This window comes from Podarcis melisellensis (genome assembly GCF_964234715.1).
Source record: "Podarcis melisellensis genome assembly, chromosome: 3".
NCBI lineage: Eukaryota > Metazoa > Chordata > Lepidosauria > Squamata > Lacertidae > Podarcis > Podarcis melisellensis.
In genome coordinates this window covers 7,414,664-7,441,293 of record NC_138530.1, presented here as the reverse complement: position 1 = coordinate 7,441,293, position 26,630 = coordinate 7,414,664, and the positions used below count along the sequence as shown (strand labels likewise).

The window sequence follows — 26,630 nt, the reverse complement described above, 5'->3', positions numbered from 1 at the left end:
CCGGAAACGTGGGAGATTTCAAGGGGTAAAAAAAATTGGATGTACTGTGCTATACAAGAAGCAAAAAAACTTGTTTTGATGAATTGGAAGAGCTGCAAAAAGATTCCATTGAGCACCTGGACTGATAATATGGACAAATTAGCTATATACGAACAAATTGCATGTTGATGCAAATTGTTGTTGTTTAGTCGTTTAGTTGTGTCCGACTCTTCGTGACCCCATGGACCAGAGCACGCCAGGCACTCCTGTCTTCCACTGCCTCCCACAGTTTGGTCAAACTCATGTTGGTAGCTTAGAGAACACTTTCCAACCATCTCGTCCTCTGTCGTGCCCTTCTCCTTGTGCCCTCCATCTTTCCCAACATCAGGGGCTTTTCCAGGGAGTCTTCTCTTCTCATGAGGTGGCCAAAGTCTTGGAGCCTCAGCTTCACGATCTGTCCTTCCAGTGAGCTCTCAGGGCTGATTTCCTTAAGAATGGAAAGGTTTGATCTTCTTGCAGTCCATAGGACTCTCAAGAGTCTCCTCCAGCACCATAATTCAAAAGCATCAATTCTTTGGTGATCAGCCTTCTTTATGGTCCAGCTCTCACTTCCATACATCCCTACTGGGAAAACCATAGCCTTAACTATATGGACCTTTGTCGGCAAGGTGGTGTCTCTGCTTGGCAACTTACTCCTTTTTAAATCAACCCCTAGCAGAACCCAGGATGGCTATGTCAAACCTCCATTGTCGGAGGTGGAATGTATCTCAATTTCTATTGCTGGGTATTGCAAGTGGGGAGAGGGGTGTTGGAATCAACCCCTGCCATTGGGCTTCTCACAGGCATGTGGTGGCCACGGTGAGAACTAGATGCTGGACTAAATAGGCTTTTGGCCTGATCCAGCAGCGATCTTCTTATGTAAGTTTGACCTCTTATGTAGTTTAAGAACAATAATAATAATAATAAATGTATGTCCGAATTAGGAGTGGGGCGAAATCCATTTGGTTTGCAAGCTTTTCTAATTTGCACTTTCTGAACTAGTAAGTGAACAAAATAAAATTAAAGGTCATTCCCACTTGGGCCTTCATAGAGGTAGTCTTAATAATAATGATAATAATTTTATTATTTATACCCCGCCCATCTGGCTGGGCCTCCCCAGCCACTCTGGGCGGCTTCCCAAAAAATATTAAAATACTATAATACATCAAACATTAAAAGCTTCCCTAAAGAGGGCTGCCTTCAGATGTCTTCTAAAAGTCTGGCAGTTGTTGTTCTCTTTGACATCTGGTGGGAGGGCATTCCACAGGGAGGGCACCACTACTGAGAAGGCCCTCTGCCTGGTTCCCTGCAACTTGGCTTCTCACAGTGAGTGAACTGCCAGAAGGCCCTCAGTGCTGGACCTCAGTGTCCGGGTAGAACGATGGGGGTGGAGACGCTCCTTCAGATATACTGGACCAAGGCCGTTTAGGACTTTAAAGGTCAGTACCAACACTTTGAATTGTGCTCGGAAACGTACTGGGAGCCAATGTAGGTCTTTCAAGACCGGTGTTATATGGTCTCGGCGGCTGCTCCCAGTCACCAGTCTGGCTGCCACGTTCTGGATTAGTCTTCATTTTCTAGGCATGGTTCAGGAGAATTTGGGTGGGGATGTTTCTACTTATGTACTCAGTCGAGTTAGAGATGACACCAAATTGCTCCTGAACCAGGCATAGAAAACGAAGACCACCTCTATGAGGGTTCAAGTGGGAGAGACCCTAAATTTTATTCTAGATGTAGTCCAAAGTTGAATAAATAGCTGTAGCAATACAGGTGAAAGTTTGGGTAAATAAGCCCTTCAGAACGGTTGGGTTTCTCTCTTTGTCTCACCCTCTGCTGTCATTAATTATCCAAGATCCCTAGATCACCTTAGAAAACCCTGCCGTCATCATTAAAATACAACTATTGTTTCTTCTGCTGGGGGTAGCAAGATGCAATAGTATGTACTTTTCTCCCATACCCATTCACGATCTTACAGGTTTATGAATAATTTTATTGTCAGTGCTTCAAGAGCCTGCACAGTCTCTTTGACTAGATACAATAGCAGAACAAAATACCGCATTTTTTGCCCTATAGGACGCACTTTTCCCCCTCCAAAAATGAAGGGGAAATGTGTGTGCATCCTATGTGGCGAATGCAGGCTTTTGCTGAAGCCTAGAGAGCAAGAGGCATCGGTGCGCAATGACCCCTCTTGCTCACCAGGCTTCAGGAAGCTATCTGCAAGCCTCGTGCGTGCAAGGCTTGGGGTGGCAGCCTGTAGCCCGAAGCTCGGGGCGCACTGTGGAGCACGCCCCATGCTTCGGGCAGATGTCCGCAAGCCAAGCAGGAAACACCATCAGAGCACTCCTGACATATGGTTGTCAAGCCTCTGCTTAAAGACCTCCAAAGAAGGAGACTCCACCACACTCCTTGGCAGCAAATTCCACTGTCGAACAGCTCTTACTGTCAGGAAGTTCTTCCTAATGTTTAGGTGGAATCTTCTTTCCTGCAGGTTGGATCCATTGCTCCGTGTCCGCTTCTCTGGAGCAGCAGAAAACAACCTTTCTCCCTCCTCTATGTGACATCATGGCTATCATATCACCCCTTAACCTCCTCTTCTCCAGGCTAAACATGCCCAGCTCCCTTAGCCGTTCCTCATAAGGCATCGTTTCCAGGCCTTTGACCATTTTGGTTGCCCTCCTCTGGACACGTTCCAGTTTCTCAGTGTCCTTCTTGAACTGTCGTGCCCAGAACTGGACACAGTACTCCAGGTGAGGTCTGACCAGAGCAGAATACAGTGGCACTATTACTTCCCTTCATCTAGATGCTATACTCCTATTGATGCAGCCCAGAATTGCATTGGCTTTTTTAGCTGCCGCGTCACACTGTTGGCTCATGTCAAGTTTGTGGTCAACCAAGACTTCTAGATCCTTTTCACATGTACTGCTCTCAAGCCAGGTGTCACCCATCTTGTATTTGTGCCTCTCATTTTTTTTGCCCAAGTGCAATACTTTACATTTCTCCCTGTTAAAATTCATCTTGTTTGTTTTGGCCCAGTTCTCTAATCTGTCAAGGTCATTTTGAAGTGTGATCCTGTCCTCTGGGGTGTTAGCCACCCCTCCCAGTTTGGTGTCATCTGCAAATTTGATCAGGATGCCCTTGAGTCCATCATCCAAGTCGTTGATAAAGATGTTGAATAAGACCGGGCCCAAGACAGAACCCTGTGGCACCCCACTAGTCACTCTTCTCCAGGATGAAGAGGAACCACTGATGAGCACCCTTTGGATTCGGTCAGTCAGCCAGTTACAAATCCACTGAGTGGTAGCATAGTCAAGACCGCATTTTACCAGCTTCTTTACAAGAATATCATGGGGCACCTTGTCAAATGCCTTGCTGAAATCAAGGTAGGCTACATCCACTGCGTTCCCTTCATCTACCAGGCTCGTAATTCTGTCAAAAAACGAGATCAGGTTAGTCTGACATGACTTATTTTTCAGAAATTCATGCTGAGTATTGGTGATCACAGCATTCCTTTCTAGGTGCTCACAGACTGTTTGCTTAATGATCTGCTCCAGAATCTTCCCTGGTATTGATGTCAGACTGACTGGGCGGTCATTATTTGGGTCCTCTCTTTCCCCCTTTTTGAAAATAGGGACAACATTTGCCCTCCTCCAGTCTGCCGGGACTTCGCCTGTTCTCCAGGAATTCTCAAAGATGACTGCCAATGTTTCTGAGATCACATCTGCCAGTTCTTTTAATACTCTTGGAGTTCATCTGGCCCTGGAGACTTGAATACATTTAAACTAGCCAAGTATTCTTGTACTATCTCCTTAGTTATTCTGGGCTGTGTTTCCTCTGCTGAATCATTTGCTCCAAATTCTTCAGGTTGGGCATTGTTTTCTTTATCGGAGAAGACTGAGGCAAAGAAGGCATTGAGGAGTTCAGCCCTTTCTGTGTCCCCTGTTTGCATTTCACCATCTTCTCCTCTGAGTGACCCCACTGTTTCTTTGTTCTTCCTTTTGCTACGAACATACCCATAAAAGCCTTTTTTGTTGCTTTTAACCTCTCTAGCAAGCCTGAGTTCATTCTGTGTTTTAGCTTTTCTGACTTTGTGTCTACACGTGCTGGCTATTTGTTTGAATTCCTCTTTGGTGGTTTCCCCCCTTTTCCATTTTTTGTACACATCCTTTTTTAATCTTAACTCAGTTAAAAGTTCTTTAGATAGCCACCCTGGCTTCTTTAGGCACCTTCCATGTTTCTGTCTCATTACTATTGCCTGAAGTTGTGCTTTTACGATCTCCCTCTTAACAAACTCTTAACAAACTCCCAGCCATCATGAACTCCCTTTCCTTTTAGTATTACTGTCCATGGGATCTCACCCAGCACTTCCCTAAGTTTTATGAAGTCGGCTTTCTTAAAGTCAAGAAATTGAGTCCTAGTATGCTTGGCTGCTCCTTTCCGCTGTATAGTAAACTTCAGAAGAGCATGATCACTCACGCCTAATGATCCTTCCACTTCTACCCCACTAACCAGGTCATCAACATTGGTTAGGACCAGATCTAAAATGGCTGTTGCTCTTGTTGCTTCTCCCACTTTCTGGACAACGAAGTTGTCTGCAAGGCCAGTGAGGAATCTGTTTGACCTTATGTTCTTGGCTGAGTTTGACATCCAACAAATATCCGGGTAATTGAAGTCCCCCATTGAGGCATCTAATTATAAGCCTGCATTTTTATCAAAGCTTATATATTTCAATCAAGGCTTGTATTTTAAAATGAGCTTAAAAAGGATTTTCAAATGTTTCATGCCAGGCAGAAAACCTTGGCTATCCTCCTAGACAAGGGGGCCCCCTTGATTTATAGCAGGAAAAACAAATTCTCAAAGTCATAAAAAAAGGGAATTACATACACTGCCCTTGCAGGTTGAGAAAACACAATTAGGAATGGGCAAATAGTAAAATGATACTATGGGCCTCTCTTAAACCTTGAGCTGTATTTTCAAAAGCCAGGAGCAAATGGGGAAAAACATCTAGCTGACAGAAAAAAGAGAGCATTTTTGGGAAATCTTTAAAAGCTGTTTTCTACTGAGTTCCTTTTTACGTTACAAAGGTTTTATTCTTTTAAAAGGCTACCTATGATAATGTATGAAATATATTAGCTTAAATATATTGGCTTAAATGTAATTATGCAAAGGATTTAAGAAATGCTAGATTCTTAGAGTCATATTGCAATAGGAGACCAGAGGGGCAAATGAGCCTAGCCCCCCTTGCCAGACAGGAGACGCCATCGAACACTTCTGATATATAGTTGTCAGGCATTTGTTTAAAAGACCCTCAAATGAAGGAGATCTTTCAATGATGATTAACTCAAGATCCTTGAAGATAAAAATGTAAGATTAACCATTTGTTTTAGAAGGCAATAGGGCAAGGAGGGCAAGAGGTGAGCTGGTAATTAAGATTCCATGTAAGATATATTATTACTTATTTGTCATTTATATATAGCTCTTTGTCTCCCTTATAAGGATAGAAGGAAATGGGTGTATCTATTGTGATTGGTTCTAGCAAACAACCAATAGGAATTCCAACCAGGCTGATTGGACAGAGGCAGCCACAGGAGGAGCAAAGGGGGCTGGATTAAGGGAATATAAGTGCTGGCCAGAATGGCAGGAGGCAGGCCAGAGCTTGGTAACCATATACCACTGAGCCTCTCATTTATTTGTCTGACAAATAAATTATTATTTTAATTTCTCTATTGCTGCGTTGAATATTTCATTCCAGCTAAGCGTTAACCACAAGCAGAGGTGCTACACCATTACTACTATCTCCCTTCCTTTTGCATGCTTGGCCACCTGTTCCAGGAAGGCATCATCTATGTCCTCTGTTTGGCTTGGCGATCTATAGTAAACTCCCACAATGAGGTCACTGTTATTCTTCTCTCCCTTAATTTTGACCCAAATGCTCTCACTTTGGCTTTGATAGATGGAGACTTAATTGTGCAAGGCATCCTGGTCTTCCATAACATCTCAGCAGTGCTGTGGCATCTGAATATAGACTGCATTTTTAATCAAGACTTATATTGGCTTATATCTTGATCAGGTTCCTAAATTAAATGGGCTTAGATTTTCAAAATGTTTCATGCCAGGCAGAAAAAACCTTGGCAAGAGGTTTTCTCCTAAGACAAGAGGGCCCCATTGATTTATGGTAGAAAAAACAATTCTCAAAGTCATAAAAAGGGAGAATTACATATGCTGCCCCAAGGCTGAAAAAACACTATTAAGAATGGGTAAATAAGTAAAATGATACCAATGGGCCTCACGTTAAACCTTGAGCTGAATTCTCTAAGGCCAGAAGCAAATGGGAAAAACATTTAGCTGACAGAAAAAAGAGAACATTTTTAGGAAATCTTCTAAAGCTGTTTCTTTCTCAAACTGAGAGAGTTAAAAAGGGCAATAAAATGTTGGGGAAAGGCAACTGGCTTGGCTGGAGAAGAAGCTTCTTTCTACTTTATTTTTAGGCTGGAAAGGGGGGTGAAAGGAGGAGTGTAAACTAAAGAGGCTTCTTTTAAAAGCTGTTTTTTACTGAGTTCCTTCCTTTTTACTTTGAGAAGCTTTATTCTTTTAAGAGGCTACCTATGATAATGTATGAAATATATTAGCTTAAATATATTGGCTTAAATGTAATTATGCAAAGGATTTAAGGAATGCTAGATTCTTATTTCATATGGTTGTAAGAGTTGTATTTATCCTGAAATTAAGTCAGCCACCAGCCTAGCCCCCCTGCCAGACAGAAGACGCCATCCAAGCACTCTTGATATATAGTTGTCAGGCATTTGTTTAGAAACCTTAAATGAAGGAAATCTTTCAATGTTGATGTGAACTCAAGATCCTTGACATCTGTTGAACATAAAAATGTAAGATTAAACATTTGTTTTAGAAGGCAATAGGGCAAGAGGTGAGCTGGTAATTAAGATTCCATGTAAGATATATTATTACTTATATGTCATATATATAGCTCTTTGTCTCCCTTATAAGGGCAAGGAAATGGGTGTATCTTTTGTGGGTGTATCTTTTGTGATTGGTTCTACCAAACAGCCAATAGGAATTCCAACCAGGCTGATTGGACAGAGGCAGCCACAGGAGGAGCAAAGGGGGCTGGATTAAGGGAATATAAGTGCTGGCCAGAATGGCAGGAGGCCAGGCCAGAGCTTGGTAACCATATACCACTGTGCCTCTCATTTATTTGTCTGACAAATAAATTAATATTTTAATTTCTCTATTGCTGCGTTGAATATTTCATTCCAGCTAAGCGTTAACCACAAGCAGAGGTGCTACATTTTATGGTGCCCTGTGACTCGGATAAGTGGTCTGCTGGAACGCAGCCCCTTCGCCCTACTGGGCAGGGTACAAGAGAGAGGACAACTGCTTACCCAAAGCGCGCACTGGTAAATTTTTCCAGGGGGAACGCAGAAGACTCGTCTGTCTGATACCCTGCTCACTGGCGGCGACGGAACCGGGGGAAACAGGGAACCAACCAAGGGTAAGTGCACAAAGGGATTTTTGGCCCTCCAATTAATTAGGAGGAAGAGAAGTCTTGATCAAACTTCTGCGTCTCAGTAAGGGGAAACTGAGTACGCTAGGTGGTTGGGTACATCAGATGGTGGTCTGGTGGAGGAAAAGGGAAAATTGGGAGGTAGAGTGTGGTGAAGTATCCAGCGCATTGTATGTGTGAGAAAGTACAGAGCAATCTGTAGCTGACCTGAGTGTGGAGTGGGCAGTACTTCGGTTCCTAGTAAGGCGACTTCACTAGGCAAGGAAACCCACAAAGCGTGTCTGTGAGTGACTGAGTGGATACTTCACAGGGCCATACAATGGGAGTTGGGGGTTCAAAGGGGGAAAATACACCTCCTGAGTGTATGTTAAATAATTTTAAGAAAGCCTTCTCAGGGGCATATGGAGTCAAAATGACGCCAGAGCGCTTGAGAACGTTATGTGAACTAGAATGGCCAAAACAAAATACTGAATGGCCATCCCAGGGAACCTTTGATATAAATTTAGTAAGCAAACTTTGGTCTGATATCGCCAAAGAAACTGGAGGGTGCCCAGAACAATTTCCATATATAGATTCCTGGCTGAGCACATTAAATAAAAATCCTCCATGGATAAGGGAATGCAAAGTCCAACGATGCAAATTATTGGCTGTAAAAGCTGAAGCTAGGAAAGGAATCTTGCCAAATAAACTTAAACCCATTTTTGAGGGACCAGAGGAAGAGGTGCTTCCACCTCCCCCCTATGCTCCACATCGAAGGGAGCCTAATCCAAACACTCCACCAGTTGTAACCCCGAGGCAAGAAAGTGGAATGAATAATGGGGGTGGAGTCACAGAGCTTGATTCCTTGATAGATTATGATAAATATCTTCAGGAGGCATTGGAGTCCTATAATAAAGCCCAAGCAGAAGTGGTTATTCCACCTGTGACTCCTAATAGACCTCCATCTAAAGTCTCCTTTAGTGGAACAACTGATTGCCCACCCCAAACCCCTGTACATCCAAGTCCTAGAGAAATATTACAGAAGTTACAGGGAGACCTTGATCGGTCAGCAAGCAATACAGCCAGGCGTATAAAGCTGCTAAAAGAACGCCTTGGAACAGATACCATCCCTTATGATTTGAGGCCCCTAGAGCAAAGTGAAGAGAAAGGTCACGTAGTAGCCCCTCTTAGAAGAGTATTTGATGCACTTGAGGAGCCTGCGCTGGTTAACGGGCAACCCGGACCACGGCCACCTCGAACTTCGACCCTGCAGTACATTCCATTCACAACTACGGATCTGATGAATTGGAAAACACACACCCCATCTTTTGCAGAAAAACCTCAGGCTATGATGGACTTGGTGACTTCAATAATAAATACTCATAGCCCTACTTGGACAGATTGTCGCCAGCTCCTAAATACTCTTTTCACCACTGAGGAAAGGAGAGACATAATTGAAAAGGCACAGATATATTTGCGTGAGCAGGCCAGAGTGGGAAATATTTTTAATATTGACCGTCATCTCCAAGACAACTTTCCCTTGGAAGATCCTAATTGGGATCCAAACAATGCAATTCACCTGACCAGACTTACCACCTACCGCCAGACGCTTGTGCAAGGTATCCGCAGGGCATGTCAGAAGCCCACTAATATGTCTAAAGTTTCAGAAGTAGAACAGAAACCAAATGAGAGTCCGGGAGACTTTTTAGAGAGGCTGCAGGAAGCCTATCGTATATGGACTCCTTTTGACCCTGAAGCCCCTGAAAACAGCAGAATGATTACGGCTACATTTGTGGCCCAGTGTGCTTCTGACATTCGTAAGAAAATTCAGAAATCAGAAGGATGGGAAGGGATGCTGATGAGCCAAATTATGGCCATTGCACGCCGAGTTTATCGGAATAGGGATGAGGCTGAGAAACAAGAGAAGAAGAAGTGGCAGAAGGAAAAGATGGTGATGCTAGCCACAGCAGTGAAGCAAGACCACCGCCCCTTAAATGGAGGGAGAGGGCGAGGAAGGAATCCACCATTGGGAAGGAATCAATGTGCAAATTGCAAGAAGGAGGGTCACTGGAAGCGGGAGTGTCCTGAACCCTTGAGGTTGGAAGAAGTACGCCCAGGCCCAGGCCCAGGCCCAGGCCCAGGCTCCGGCCCAAGAAACCAGGGACGGGGACGGGGAATGATCCGAGATGGAAGATATCAGAGACCAGGACAGGGACGGAGTAGAGACAATTTTATTGGACTGGCAGAAGAGGATTTTACCCAAGACTAGGAACGACCGGACTCCATAAAGTTAGGCTTCCAGGAGCCCACGGTCACGATTCAATTAGGGAGCCATTTAATAGACTTTATGATTGATACTGGGGCTGAATACTCAGTACTCCCAGAACTATTGCAGAAAAAGGCATCCAAAAGTGTAGTCATTAAAAGTGCCACTGGACAGTCAGCTAAGAGGTCTTTCCTCCAACCTTTGGAATGCCAGATTGGGGGACATCGTTTAACCCATCAGTTTTTGTATATACCTGAGTGTCCAATACCTCTCTTAGGCAGAGATATGCTGTCCAAATTGCAGGCCCAAATCACCTTCACTCCTCGAGGTCCAGAAATGAAACTGCCATCAAAAGCAGCAGGAATAATTACCCTCTCAGTACCTAAGGAACAATCATGGCGCCTAATGTCAGCCTTGCAAGTCCAACCCACATTGGATACAGAATTAAACAAGCTCCTCCGAACTCTACAGGTGCCACCAGGAGTATGGGCCGAAAATAGCCCACCAGGAATGGCTAAGAATATAGCTCCAATTGTAGTAACCCTAAAACCTATGGCTACCCCTGTATCTGTAAAGCAATATCCCTTACCCCGGCGAGCAGCAGAGGGCATCCAGAAACATTTGGACCGCCTATTAAAATATGGTCTGCTTAAGCCTTGCCAATCAGAATGGAACACACCCCTTTTGCCTGTTCGAAAACCTGGGACAGATGAATACAGGCCAGTGCAGGACTTGAGGCTCGTAAACCAGGCTATCGAGACCTTGCACCCAAATGTACCAAACCCATATACCTTGCTGAGTTTGATCCCACCAGAAGCAACATTTTTTACTGTATTGGACTTGAAAGATGCATTCTTCTGTTGCCGGCTGGCACCACAGAGCCAACCTATATTTGCCTTCCAGTGGGAAGACCCTTTAACAGGAACAAAAGGCCAGCTAACCTGGACAAGATTGCCCCAAGGATTCAAAAATTCCCCAACTTTATTTGGCACTGCCTTGGCGAGGGATCTAACAAGTTACCCCTCAATACCGGGAGAAAAGGTGGTTCTGCAATATGTAGATGACCTTATATTAGCGGCAAAGGATTTTGATACCTGTAAAGAAGGGACAGAGGAACTGCTCCACTTGCTCTGGGAAGCTGGCTACCGAGTTTCCCAGAAAAAGGCACAGTTATGTTTAGAAAAGGTCAAATATTTGGGCTTTGACATCTCACACCAACAACGAGCATTGAGACCAGAGAGGAAAGAAGCTATTTGCCTTATCAAGGAACCTACCACAAGAAAACAACTTAGAGGATTCCTGGGAACAGCAGGGTTTTGTAGACTATGGATACCTGATTTCAGCAGTCTGGCCAAGCCCTTACATGAAAGCACTCGAGGTGCAGAAAAGGACCCATTCGTATGGGGACCTGAGCAGAAACAAGCCTTTTTAGTTATCAAACAACGACTTATGGAGGCACCAGCCCTTGGACTGCCTAATTCGGAAAAACCCTTTCAGCTGTATGTACATGAACAGAATGGGATTGCAGCGGCAGTCCTGACCCAGAGACTAGGAAGTTGGAACCGTCCAGTAGCTTATTTGTCTAAACAATTGGACTCAGTAGCAAAAGGATGGCCTCCATGCCTAAGGGCAGTAGCGGCCACTGCAAGCCTTGTCAAAGAAGCTGATAAATTTACCTTTGGCCAGACGATGTATGTGAATGTACCTCATGCTGTTCTGACACTCATGGAATATAAGGGTAGTTATTGGCTAACGAACCCAAGGATGGCTAGATACCAAGGCCTATTGTGTGAAAATCCCAGGATTCATCTACGAGTAGTGAATATGCTCAATCCAGCGACTTTGCTGCCCCTACCAGAGGTAGATGATGAAGAATCACATGATTGTCTCCAAATAATGGATGAAGTTTATTCCAGTAGACCTGATCTGAAAGATGAGCCATTGAAAAATCCAGATGTTGTATATTATACGGATGGTAGCAGTTACCTGCATGAAGGTGCCAGACGAGCAGGATATGCTGTGGTCACCAATGAGGAAGTTGTGGAAGCTGAAGCTTTGCCTGCTGGCACCTCAGCACAAAAAGCTGAACTTATAGGCTTAACTAGAGCTCTGCAGTTGGCAGCTGGATGTAAGGCAAACATCTATACTGATTCTAAATATGCCTTCTTAACCCTGCATGCACATGGAGCTCTATGGAAAGAAAGAGGTCTAATCGGAGCCCACGGGAAGGCCTTGAAATATGGACCTGAAGTAGAAATCCTGTTAGAAGCAGTATGGGCTCCAGAACAGATTGCTGTAATGCACTGCAAAGGTCATGGACGAGGAAGGGATCCAATAACCAGAGGAAATCATGCTGCTGACAAAGCAGCCCGAGAGGCAGCCCAAAAGCCTGTGGGAGGATTTATAGCAGCCCTCATACCAGAGGTAGTTCCAGAAGAAGTTAAACCTCACTATACCCCAGAAGAGAGGAAGTGGGCTGAACAGGAAGGAGCGGTTGTGAAGGACGGTTGGATGATCCTGCCGGACAATAGGATTTATGTACCTCATCATCTAGCAGGCACAATTGTAAGAAATTATCATGAATCTACTCACCTTGGCGGTACTGCAACCAGAGAGAGTCTCAGTCGGAAGTTGTATATTATTAACCTATCACAATTAGCAACTTGCATTTCACAGAAATGTGTTCTTTGTGCTAAAAACAATCCCAGGCAGGGACCGGTACAACCTCCTGGAATTCAGCATGTGGGATACGTCCCCATGGAAAGCCTAATTGTGGACTTCACAGAGCTGGTCCCTTCTAAGGGATTCAAGTATCTCCTTGTGTTTGTAGATACTCTTACCGGATGGGTTGAAGCTTTTCCCACCCGAACTGAAAAAGCACGAGAGGTAACTAAGAGACTCCTCACTGAATTGATCCCAAGGTTTGGATTACCTAGATGCATTGGAAGTGATAATGGGCCAGCGTTCATTGATCAAGTAGTACAAGATGTATGTCGAGTCCTACAAGTAAAATGGAGACTGCATGCAGCATATAGGCCTCAGAGTTCAGGGAAAACTGAAAGAATGAATCGGACTCTGAAAACCCAATTGGCAAAATTAACCCAGGAAACGGGATTGGGATGGGTAGATGTGTTACCCATAACACTGTTTCGTGTTCGGTGTGCACCCACAAAAAGACTTAAGTTGTCACCTTTTGAGCTCCTGTATGGGAGACCGCCCTCCTTTGTTCAGGATATTCCAGCTGACCTTAAACAAATAGGAGACCATGTGACACAGGGACAAGTGCAATCTCTCTCCCGTGTTTTTGTTTCTCTTAACAGGTGGGCCCTCGAACGCACGCCGTGCAGCATTGCTGAGCCGATTCATCAGTTCCAGGCTGGCGATAGCGTATGGGTGAAAGAGTGGAAACGCGATCCACTTGCACCTAAATGGCGTGGACCTTACACCGTCTTGCTCTCTACTCCAACAGCGGTGAAGGTAGCTGAGGTGACCCCCTGCATTCATCACTCTCGTTTGAAGAAGTCCGAAGGCAGTTGGACATGCAAAGGTGACCCCTCTAATCCTTTAAAACTAACTCTCTCCAAAAACCCCTGTATCTAGCCCTACCGGGAACGGGCTAGGTCACGGGCAACATTTGACGACCGGCCTGCTGCAGCCACAACCTGGAAGCTGGCTGACCTGCGCACGCCTGAAGCTTGAGGAGCGTCTAAACCAGCGATTGTGAACGGGAAGATTCTCTTATACAATCGATTGACTGCCCCCTTGTGGAACAATTATAAGTGATATTACTCATTGGGGATCCTCGGGATATATGTTTTGGTCTTGGTGGTTCCCCATTTCTGTCATTGGGGGAATTATATTGGGGCTAATAATTATTTGCTATCACAATAAGGTAATCTTTTGTGGAAGGAATGCATATGCTAGACATCAACATGATTTCATTATTAATCCTGATCCCTTGGGAAGGGGAAGGGTCCATGAATCTGACCAAATTTGCTAAATATGGATTCCGCCATGACCACAATATGTGGGTAGGCTTAGCTGAGATGGTAGCCAATGTTGCAAATAGGACTAATTGCCTTGTTTGCTCTCTTGGGCCAGATGATTCAGAGGGAGGTATGCCCTTATTACCAATACCATTAAGTGCCATTGGTATGGTAAGCGAAATGCCACACCAAACAGAAGTACAGAATTTCCCCGGATGGAACTCAACTAAACCAATACGAGTTATACCTGTGCAAGGGGAAATCTGTGTGCATAAATCATCAGATGCAGCTGATCCTACCATGATAGGCTCTTCTCATTGTCACTATACTTGGGATTATATTAAGAATAGTCAAACCTGGGCAAACGGTACTACGTATCGAACTCGGAATACCTTGCCCTGTGCACCTCCTTTTATTCATGCATGGAAAGTGGTGTGGAACATAACTGTGACAGAAAAAGGCAATCTAACATACTGCACTGTGAACTCTCTACCCCTTTTGATATTTCGCCTTATGCACTCCACGTACCAAAAACCTCAGACCCGATGGTTGTGGTGGATATGTGGAGAATGGGCATACAAGAAACTCCCTTCCAAATGGAGTGGGACTTGTTTCTTGGGTTGGGTATTACCACCAATGTGGATTATGCCCACTAGTTCGGCCAAGCGTACACGAAGAAACGCTGATATTTCTCATATAGCAGGAGGAAGTACCCAAAGTTGGAGCGGTACTGATGATTGGCCGCCAGAGCGCATTATAGCCTATTATGATCCTGCCTCCTGGAATCCTGGTGAGCTCATACAAGGGGCACGGGATCCTATTTATAATCTAAATAGAATAATTCGATTGCAAGCAGTAGTGGAACTTGTAACCAATGCAACGGCCCAGAGTTTGAGACTTATTGCACAACAGTTGGATGAAAGTAGAGCCGCCATTTTGCAGCTGAAAATGGGAATGGATTATGTACTTGCCAGGCAGGGAGGCTTATGTGGAGTCTTGAACTTGACAGGGAATGCCTGTTGCTTTAACATTTCAGATAATGGTGAGGCAATCCGTGTGTTGGCTACAAAGATGGAGAATATAGCACATGTCCCAGTACAAACATGGGAAGGATGGGATATGGGATGGCTCACCAATTGGTTACCTAATGTCACAGGACTTAAAGGGATACTATTGTCTTGCTTGTTTTTCTTGACAGTAGTGGTAATGGTTTTATGTATGATGCCATGTATCATTTCATGTTTTAGAAGTACAATTAGCAAGATGGTTTCAAATGAAACTCTACCTCATATCATGGCCCTATACAGAGCTTTACCTCAGGAATATGATGAAGGTCAAGCTATCAAGGACACTTGGGATGAAGGTCCTTGAGCTTGAAAGGGGGGAATGTGGCATCTGAATATAGACTGCATTTTTAATCAAGACTTATATTGGCTTATATCTTGATCAGGTTCCTAAATTAAATGGGCTTAGATTTTCAAAATGTTTCATGCCAGGCAGAAAAAACCTTGGCAAGAGGTTTTCTCCTAAGACAAGAGGGCCCCATTGATTTATGGTAGAAAAAACAATTCTCAAAGTCATAAAAAGGGAGAATTACATATGCTGCCCCAAGGCTGAAAAAACACTATTAAGAATGGGTAAATAAGTAAAATGATACCAATGGGCCTCACGTTAAACCTTGAGCTGAATTCTCTAAGGCCAGAAGCAAATGGGAAAAACATTTAGCTGACAGAAAAAAGAGAACATTTTTAGGAAATCTTCTAAAGCTGTTTCTTTCTCAAACTGAGAGAGTTAAAAAGGGCAATAAAATGTTGGGGAAAGGCAACTGGCTTGGCTGGAGAAGAAGCTTCTTTCTACTTTATTTTTAGGCTGGAAAGGGGGGTGAAAGGAGGAGTGTAAACTAAAGAGGCTTCTTTTAAAAGCTGTTTTTTACTGAGTTCCTTCCTTTTTACTTTGAGAAGCTTTATTCTTTTAAGAGGCTACCTATGATAATGTATGAAATATATTAGCTTAAATATATTGGCTTAAATGTAATTATGCAAAGGATTTAAGGAATGCTAGATTCTTATTTCATATGGTTGTAAGAGTTGTATTTATCCTGAAATTAAGTCAGCCACCAGCCTAGCCCCCCTGCCAGACAGAAGACGCCATCCAAGCACTCTTGATATATAGTTGTCAGGCATTTGTTTAGAAACCTTAAATGAAGGAAATCTTTCAATGTTGATGTGAACTCAAGATCCTTGACATCTGTTGAACATAAAAATGTAAGATTAAACATTTGTTTTAGAAGGCAATAGGGCAAGAGGTGAGCTGGTAATTAAGATTCCATGTAAGATATATTATTACTTATATGTCATATATATAGCTCTTTGTCTCCCTTATAAGGGCAAGGAAATGGGTGTATCTTTTGTGGGTGTATCTTTTGTGATTGGTTCTACCAAACAGCCAATAGGAATTCCAACCAGGCTGATTGGACAGAGGCAGCCACAGGAGGAGCAAAGGGGGCTGGATTAAGGGAATATAAGTGCTGGCCAGAATGGCAGGAGGCCAGGCCAGAGCTTGGTAACCATATACCACTGTGCCTCTCATTTATTTGTCTGACAAATAAATTAATATTTTAATTTCTCTATTGCTGCGTTGAATATTTCATTCCAGCTAAGCGTTAACCACAAGCAGAGGTGCTACAGTGCCACAGGCTGATAGCATCCATGCCATGCTGCATTGAGGCAGTAATTGATGCAAAAGGGTCCCAAACCACGTACTGAGTACATATGCTTGCTTCTACTTCTCAGAGGTCCAATGTTGCTTTATTTGCAGTCCTTGTTTTGCTGATTTCATTTAATATTCTAATTTTCTGAGATTGATAATTTGGGGTTTTCATCAGCTGTACACCATGATCATCACAATTATAACAAATAAAGGTTTGATATATCTCATTTTGCATGTCATGTGTCTATCTCATATATTAGTTTCACCTTTTGAGTTGAATTACTGAAATAAATGACCTTTTCCGAGTTTCACCTGTATTTTGATATTGTTGTTAATCTCAGTTTGTATTGATACTTATTAGTGTTATATAGTGCTTCCCAGATGTTTCTCCTAGCAAGAGTTTAAATCTGCTACCAATTTGTGATTGCAGGTACTTGTACCATTCCCATGTTCTGCAATGGCCACTGTGCCACAAACATATAAAAACGATCATCTACTACATACTATGCAGATATAATATTATATAACAGTTATCTAATCTTTTCAGGAAGTCCTAGAAATCTGAGGGAGAACTTAGGATTTTGCATCAATGGGTAATTTCCAGAATGCCTACGTATACCATATTTGAGGAAGAATCAGAGGTAAAAGTAACAAATCAATTTGGAAATCATTTAAAAGAACAGATGTTCTTTGTGCTGTTGCGCTCCATTTAAACCCTTAATATTTCACGCTGACCTAATTGTTCCCATAAACCAAGGGCCATGAACTGTGCATGTTTTTCCACAAATGAACCAGCGCAGTTCCTTCTTTTATGACAGGCCTGTGGTAGGAACTCTTCAGGCAACCTTCTTAAAAAGAGAGAGAGAGATGCTTTATTTTGCTAAAAGCAGTTATAATGAGGGGGCCAACTCCCATCTCTTGCAGGGGTGCAATTAGTGCCAGCGCTGTCTGTTAAGAGTTTCAGTGTAATCTTTGACACCTCCCTTTCTATGGAGGCGCAGGTTGCAGCTACAACAAAGGCAGCATTTTTCCATCTCCGCCGTGCTAAGCAGATGGTCCCTTACCTCTCACACCCTGATCTTGCCACTGTGTCCATGTGACGGTCACCTCCAGACTTGATTATTGTAACTCATTCTACATGGGGCTGCCCTTGAGACTGACCCAGAAACTCCAGTGGGTGCAGAATGCCACAACGAGACTCCTTACAGGGTCCTTGCTGCGGGATCACATTCACCCAGTGCTATACCAGCTGCACTGGCTCCTGGTGGAGTACAGGATCAGGTTTAAGGTGCTGCTTTTAACCTTTAAAGCCCTATACGGCCTAGGACCCTTGTACCTACAAGACTGCCTCTCCTGGTATGTCCCACAGAGGACCTTACAGTCTTCAAATAAAAACCTCTTGGAGATCCTGGGCCACAGGGAGGTTAGACTGGCCTCAACCAGAGCCAGGGCTTTTTCAGCCATGGCCCCGATCTAGTGGAATGCTCTGTCACAAGAAACTAGAGCCCTGCGGGACTTGACATCTTTCTGCAGGGCCTGCAAGGTGGAGCTGTTTGCCAGGCCTTTGGCCAAGGCACAGTCTGACCCCCTCTTTCCTTCTGTAATCTTCATAGTACTCTAACCCCTTGGTTGCCATTAATTTGATTCCAAATTGATTCTAGAATATATTTTAATTAATTGACGGTGCAATTTTATGTACACTGTGCTATTTTACCTGTTGTTAGCTGCTATGAGCTCGGCTTTGGCCGGGGAGGGTGGGATACAAATAAAAAATTATTATTATTATTTATTTATGAATGAAGCTGTCTATACTGAAAGCCCCTTAATGGGCATGGTTGTAGTTTGGCAGACCTCATCCACTTGGGAGGATATGCTGTTCCTGCAAATGGCATCCCTTGACTTGCAAACAGAGCTCCCTTTGACATTGCGTTAGCATGGTGACAACATACAGTGATGTCAAAAGTTAGGACTTGCCTTTGTGGCTCTCTCCACCTCACCCCTTAAGTGTGGAGGGGCTCATGTGAACCTCTACCATTATGGACCCTGATATTGAAACAACATCTCCCTTATCTGTTGTTGCTCTTGTTTTAGGGATACGGTTCCCAACTGAACATCCTACCTCTGCTGTATCATGACGATGAAAACCTGTTATGTTCTTCTATTTGTCCTTGACTTGATAATGTTTTCTGATACAGGTATGCTATTACTTTAGAAAGCCCTGAGCTCTTTTGGGGAATGGTGATTTATAAAGAGTGCGGGGCTACACAATATTACAATAAAAGAAGACGAGCCTTGCCAAAGGTCTATATACTTCATCATCCTGTTCTCAGGCTAACCGGATGCCCTGGGGAAGTCTGCAAGTTGGACCAGCTACTGGTACTTAGAGGGATGCCACCTCTGATAACGGGATATTGGACACAGACAACCTGAGTAGCTTCATGGGGTGTGGCACTGGGAAAGGAGAATTGTAGAACTGTAGATTTAGAAGGGATCCAGAGGGTCATCTAGTCCAAACCCCCTGCAATGCAGAAATCTCAACTAAAGCATCCATGACAGATGTCCATCCAACCATTACTTCAAAACCTACACTGAAGAAGAAACCACAGCCTCTCGAGGGAGTTCGTTCCACTGCTGAACAGCTCTTACTGTCAGAAAGTCATTCCTGGTGTGTAGTCGTAAGTTCCTTTCCTGTAACTTGATCTGTACACAGGGGGAAATCTATATTATAAAAACTAAGAGCCAATTCAAAGAACAGATAGCATTTGTTCCGATGCACTCCATTAAAATCCTAATAATTTCAATCTAACTCTAATGCTTCTCATGAAGCAAAGTTCATGAGTTCTGCACATTATAATCTTTGCTTTCAGAATAATGTGGTATCATAACTTCACTTCAGCAACAGGTCATTGATTACATAATTCTCTTATAGTTCAAGCAGAAAATCACACGACCTTTGGCCTCCCTCCTCCCTCCTACCAAAAATATGCATGGATGCAGAGGACCTTAATTATTTAGCCAAAGAACAGTACAGGCTGAGCAGTAGACAGAACACTCAGGAATCACTACCCAAGGCTTCTGGTACAGAGCAATAAGTTCAGAACTGGATGGAAGCTACAAAGATGTTGCCACAAATTCTCCTGCCCCTCCCACCAACCTTTGAATGATGAAGCATAGCACATTCACCCAAGGCACTCTCTTGCCTTGTGGGAATACAATGGCAGCCAGTATTTGCTGTGTTGGGGCAGGCGAGTCTGCTCCCATCTACAAAGGATTATATGCATATTCCTAGTGTGCAGCCATTCATATAATATGCAAGGTTCGCCTGCATTTTTAGCAGAAAGAGAAATTTGTGGGGATAATCTAGATTTCTTGAAAATAAATAAGCCCACTCTGATGGATTGAATAGCTCAATAACTTGCAATTTACAGAGTTCTACCACCTAAAGGACACAGGAGGATGGAGGAACCCCCCAAAAAACTCCTGTTTCACCCTTGGTTTCTACTTCCTAGGTACAAGAAGCCGCTTCACCAAACATCTCACCTTGACCTATCATAGCTATGAAGACCTGGTACTTTCTTGTCTTGCTGCTCTTTTCAGATCCAAGTAAGTTCTTTCATCACCTCTAGATAAAAGGAAAACCTCCCAGATTTACACTACAACCAAGTATTGTGTACTGTTGATTGCCAGTTCATTTCTAGGTCCAATTTAAAGTGCTCACAACAGTGTTTAAAGTCTTAAATGACCTTGGCCCCAATCATTTAGGATATTGCCTCATTCCAAAGAGTCCTTATTGGTTGTTAAGATCAACAGATGGGGCCCTCTTGACATTTGGACACCACTGGTAGTTTGGGTTTTGGTGGCCCAAGAGAGGACATTATCTGTGATAGATTTTGAATCTCCCACCCCCACCCTGAAGAAAAGATGTACCAAGCTGGGCAGCAGTCCCCTCTCTCATGCTGCACATGGCCAAGGTTGTGGTGAGGGAGAAGGTTTTGGAAACAGGCAGAGGGTGTCTCTGGTTAGGGTTAGTGGAACCCTCCCTGTGGAATGCCTTCCCATCAGATGTCAAGGATATAAAGAACTACAGAACTTTAAGAAGACACCTGAAGGCAGAACTGTATGAAGAAGTTTTTAATGCTTGATGTTTTATTATGTTTTTATATGGTACAAAATATCTGGGGCAACCCAGCCAGATGGGAGGGGTATTAATATTAAAATTAGAATTATTAAATTAAATGTTATTTTATTTTATAATTATTTATTACTACCAACTTATTTTTTTAAGAATAATAACAATAATGTTATTATTTATACCCCACCCATCTGGCTGGATTGCCCCAGCCACTCAAGGGCATTGTATACAGAAAACACCATTGGCAGTTGCATTAGAGGTAGAAAGAGCAGCTTAATATTAGGGATTTTGTATTATTTCATATTGTGAACCACGCTGTCACCTTTGGATGTAATAAAGGAAATAATGAATGAATGAATAGTCCTGTTCCATTTGTTGTTTTTGTTCTCATGTGAATAGGTTTTGCTATGATATCACTGCAGATCCTCTGCACTGCCTTTGGGGGCCACTGCGCCCTCTTGAAGTGCCCGGATGCATTTGAGGTCATCGACATCTGTAGTGAGAGATGGGTTTGCTGTCTGCGGTGAGAACAAAAATCAAAAGCAATAAATAAATGAATGTGTCATTAATGAGCAATGTTTCATGTGTCAAAAAGAATGTTTGAGTCCAAAATGGTTGTGCTAAAAAGTTGTTACCCTCAGGAGTGAACTACAATCTCTCTTTTTTTTCCCCCAAATACATTTTTATTAAGGTTATGCACGTAACAAACATACATCCAAATACAAAAGAAAAATTTGTAACAAAAAAAAAAAGAGTCAAGATATACAAGCCAACTTTTTCCTCTCTCTAACTATACAAAGATAGATTAATCTGGCTATTTCGCAAAACAGTAAAAGATAAAACAAAAACAACCCCCCCCACACACAAAAACCACCTCCTGGACTTCCTTCCATCCTTTTGGTAAGTATCGAATATCTGCTTCCATTACGTATTTGATTTTTAATCTATAGACCTAAATTCACACGCTGGTAGTATTTGTTCTGACCCCGCCAATCACATTAAGCATTTATTCCAATATAGTTCCAGTATTTACTCCAATTTTTCAGAGATTTCTGTTCATCGTGGTCTCTTAATTTACCTGTTAATTTATCAAGCTCAGCATATTTTGTCATTTTAATTTGCCAATCATTTATATTGGGGATAGTTTCCACTTTCCAATATTGTGCCAATAAAATTCTCGCTGCTGTGGTGGCATAGAGGAATATCGTTCTATCTTCTTTCTTAATATCTTTACTCGTCATTCCCAGCAAAAAGGCTTCGGGTCTTTTGGGAAAGGTGTATTTAAATATTCTTTTAAGCTCATTGTAAACCGATTCCCAAAAGCCTTTCACCTTTTTGCATGTCCACCATAGATGATATAGGTCACCCTCCACCTCCCCACATTTCCAGCATTTCTTATCTTTTAGTCTATACATTTTAGCCAACTTCACAGGGGTGTGGTACCACCTATATAGCATCTTCCAAACATTTTCTCTCAGAGACATACATGCTGTAAACTTTATGTTACAATTCCACACTTCCAGCCACCTTTCAAAATCGATGTTATAACCAAAGTCAATTGCCCATTTAATCATTGCCTCCTTCACCTCCTCGTCCTTTGTATACCACTCTAAAAGTATGTCATAGATTCTAGATAGGGTTTTGTTTTTACCTTCTATTACTTCTACATTGAATTTTGATTTTTTGTCATCAAAACCCAACTTCTTCTTGTCCTCTTTTAGCAAATCATTCACCTGGTGGTATTGCAACCACCCAGTGAATAGATTTTTTATCTCTTCATAAGGTCTAAGTCTTGGCCCTTGGTCTGTTTTTCTTAACATTTCTTCATAGGTGGCGTTTTTTTCCTCCATGTTTGTTTTCTTCACCGTTAAAGCCTCAATTGGTGAGATCCACCATGGGGTCTTTTTTTCAAGGAGATTTTTATTCCTTTCCCATGATTTGTATAAAGGTCCTCTAAAAATATGATTTAGAAAACTCTTGTGGACCTCCACTTTGCCATACCAAAGGTACGAATGCCATCCATACCAATTATTAAAGCCTTCTAAATCCAGTAGGTCTCTATTCTCCAGTTTTATCCAATCTTTTAACCAAAGTATGCAGGCTGCTTCATAGTATAGACTTAGATCCGGGAGAGAAAAGCCCCCTCTTTCTTTTTTATCTATCAAAATTTTCATTTTTATCCGTGGCCTTTTCCCCTGCCAGATATACTTTGCCAAGACTCTCTGCCACTCTTTGCATTGTTTTAGATCTTTAAGTATGGGGATGGTCTGGAATAGAAATAGCATTCTAGGCAGAATATTCATTTTGACAACAGCTATCCTCCCCAAAAAGGAGAGTTGTGTCAAAAAGAATGTTTGAGTCCAAAATGGTTGTGCTAAAAAGTTGTTACCCTCAGGAGTGAACTACAATCTCTTTCATAACACTACTCATCTATTCAAATAAACTGTGTAGTCGTTTGAAGAATGGTAAAAAATAATATTTCATAAACCTATTTGATGACAAAAATTATAATATTTAATAAGTGCTTAAGTAAACAATATGGAAGAGCACCTATAGTGTCCAACTCAATTTCAGATTCTACAACTGGCAGAAGAGACCTGGGTGAGGCTGTCACTGTGGCCAACCCAGTTCACAGTGTTTACGTTGATATTTGACTGCTGAAAGACCTAGTCCTTAGCAACCGAGAGATCACTCATTGAGATGATGCTTTTAAGTGTCTTTCGTTGGACTGTGCACCAGATTCAGCCAAATCCCAAGACATGTTGGGTCCATTGAGAGGGATTCAGGCTGAGCTTGGGTTGAGAAATCCATGAATCAGGTTGGATGACCCAAAGGAATTCAGGGATGTCAGGGGACAGGTCACCAGGCAGGTATTGGGCAGACTTCAAGCAAACAAAGTGTAAAAGCACCATTACCATATGTCTGCCAGCTTTATCTTCCTGGTGGAAGGTAGACCCAATGCTGCTTGGCTCTGCTTCCATTCTGACATCCCACTCCACAGGATCAATGCCTTCTCTCAACACTGATGTAGCAGCGGTATGTGCTGCTTCACAATGTTCTTTTATTGCAGGGAATTTGCCCAAATCCCTGTCTCTTCCCAATTCTTACTGAATTTTGTTACATGCTAGAAGAAGACACCGGAAAAAAATGAGTATGAAAGAAAAAGAAAAGCCTAAGTAGTAGAGAGTTGCAGAATGAAATAAAAGCAACTAATATACCAAATTGTCTCTCTCTGACAGACGTGACTTGATTCTACGGGCCAAAACTCATGAACCCATCGGAAAGTCACAAAGACCTGGCAAGAGACATCGTACACCCGCCAAGAATCATAATATAATCAAACCAGGACCCTACTGGTCCGAGACTTCCACTTAATAGAAAATAATAATAATTCAGCCTGTCACTGAAAAGGATTAATCACTCCATCATACATGTTATTTGAAAAGATAAATAAAATTAAAAGGAAACAAACGAAAAGGGCTACTTAATTGAATCAAATCACTGATTCTCAGCATCTCCCAGATAATGGGCTGCCAGTTGCAAAACATGACACATTGTTTTAGTAGCTCTTTTATCATGTGTAAAGGTGGGTGATGTGTGGCCTTTGTGATTGATAAATTTGGTTGAATGTTTCTGTGTGTGTGTGTATGAGAGAGAGAAAAGGTAAAAAGAAGAGAGAAATGGAGGACGAGGTGGGCCCGCCCACCTGGGTTTTGCTCCACCCACTTTTCATATTGTCCTCACCCAAGGCAAGCTATTGGCCACCACAGGTATGTGTCCCTAAGTAGTAGAGAGTTGCAGAATGAAATAACAGCAAACTTATGATTCAACTGGCCAACCCTCATGGACCCTTCGGAAAGCCACCAAGACCCACCAGGAGGCCTCCTGGGAAGCCTAAGCCACCCAAACCAACACCCTCTAGGCCCAAAATGAATAAAAAAAAGTTAATATTGTCATTGAAAATGATCATCCGTTCCATCGTACATGTTCTGTGAAAAGATAAATAAAATGTAAAGAAAAGAAACAAAAAGGCCTACTTAGTTGAAAGGGCAGCTACACTGAATCAAATAACTGATTCTCAGCATCTCCCAGAGAATGGGCTGCCAGTTGCAAAACTTGACAGGTTGGTTTAGTAGCTCTTTGATAAAGTGTGAAGGTGGATGATGTGTGGTGTTTGTGTTTGATAAATTTAGTGAATGTTTCTGTGTGTGTGTATGAGAGAGAGAAAAAGGGGAAGGAGAGAAAGAAGAGAGGAAAATGAGGAGGAGGTGTACCCACCCACTTTGGTTTTGCTCCACCCAGTTTTGTTGTTGGCCACCAGGACCATTTTCCCCACAGGGGAATCTTTGAAAGACTATTTTAAAGATCCTTAGTAGGTTGAAAAGATGGAGGACTGCTAGGACTGTACCTCAACAATTAGGGAGTCTAAACCTGCCTTGGTAAGGTAAAATATTTATTGTCTAGACAATATTAGGGAGAAGGTGGGTCAGACTGTCAAATAGCCATCTTATGGGGAAGGAGAGCTAAAATTAATGCCAATAATTTTCACATCTGGCAACCAATGTGCCCCATGGGTTTCATGTAGTACATGGGTAGATGATTGAAAAACCCAGGACACAATTTTTCATAGCCCTCTAACGGCTAAGTTGTCTCATTTACCAGAAGTAATGTACAGTGGTACCTCAGTTTAGAAACTTAATCTGTTCCAGAAGTCCATTCTTGAACCAAAACCATTCTTAAACCGAGGTGTTTCCAAGTCCCAGTCAAAGTGCTCACAGCAGTGTTTAAATCTTAAATGACCTAGGCCCCAATCATTTGGAACACTGTCTCCTTCCTCACAAAACTTATTGGTTGTTAAGATCAACAGACGGGGCCCTCTTGACATTTGGACTCCATTGGAAGTTTGAGTTGTGGTGGCCCGAGAGAAGGCAATCTCTGTGATAGATGTTGAATCCCCCACCCCCACCCCGAAGAAAAGATGTACCAAGCTGGGCAGGGGTAATAAAGGAAGCAGATCTGTATTGGGAAGTTTTTAATGTTTAATGTTTTTTTTCTATTTTATATATGTCCAAAGTGGCTGGGGCAACCCACCCAAATGGGAGGGGTATAAATAAAAAACAAATTTATTAATTTCTATTCTATTTTTATTTATTACTTGTATTTTATTTTTTAAGAATAATAACAATAATGTTATTATTTATAACCCACCCATCTGGCTGGGTTGCCCCAGCCACTCATGGAACGTTGTGTGTGCCCCCCTGCCCACCACTCTAGGGCACTGTATACAAAAAACAGCATTGGCAGTTGTAGTAGAAGTAGAAATAGTGGCTTAGTACTAGGTATTTGGTCTTATTTCATATTTGAGATATTTGGATGTAATAAAGAAAATAATAAGTGAATGAATAGTCCTCTTCCATTTGCTGTTTTTGTTATCATGTGAATAGGTTTTGCTAACATAGTAGGCCAGGTCATGTGTCATAACATTGGGGGCTACTGCGGGGTCTCGAAAAGCACCCATAGTGGCCAGCCCAGTTCACAGTGTTTACATTGATATTTGACTGCTGAAAGACCTAGTCCCCAGAAACCTTGAGATCACATTTCCACTGTCTTTTGTTGAACAGTTGGTGACCTCTCTCCACTTGGAGAGACTTGGAGACTTCTCTCCACTTTTTAATGGTAGATTTTCAAGAGGCTTGGTGGGGGAGGTATGGTCTGGGGACACCATACTAATGATCATGGTGGGGTAAAATAGATATGCTCATTCCGGAGGTCCGTTCTTAACCTGAAACTGTTCTTAACCAGAAGCACCACTTTAGCTAATGGGGCCTCCTGCTGCTGCTGCACTGCCGGAGCACGATTTCTGTTCTTAGCCTAAAGCACTATTTCTGGGTTAGCGGAGTCTGTAACCTGAAGCGTATATTATAAAAACAAAGAGCCCTTTTGAAAACAATTCAAAGAACAGATAGCATTTGGTCTGATGCACTCCATTGGAATCCTAAATATTTCAGTCCAACTCTAATG

At 42.6% G+C, this 26,630-nt stretch overlaps 2 long non-coding RNA genes across 2 annotated transcripts in view; both read left to right on the top strand.

Moving 5' to 3' along the window:
- Positions 1-26,630, top strand: part of LOC309365987 — a 153,980-nt gene that overhangs the window by 41,451 nt on the left and 85,899 nt on the right. The gene's annotated exons all lie outside the window — the stretch shown is intronic.
- LOC309366243 lies at positions 19,946-24,022 on the top strand. The gene is made up of 3 exons (XR_014166605.1): positions 19,946-20,080; positions 21,009-21,132; positions 23,849-24,022. It is a non-coding gene; the product is annotated as an uncharacterized lncRNA (long non-coding RNA).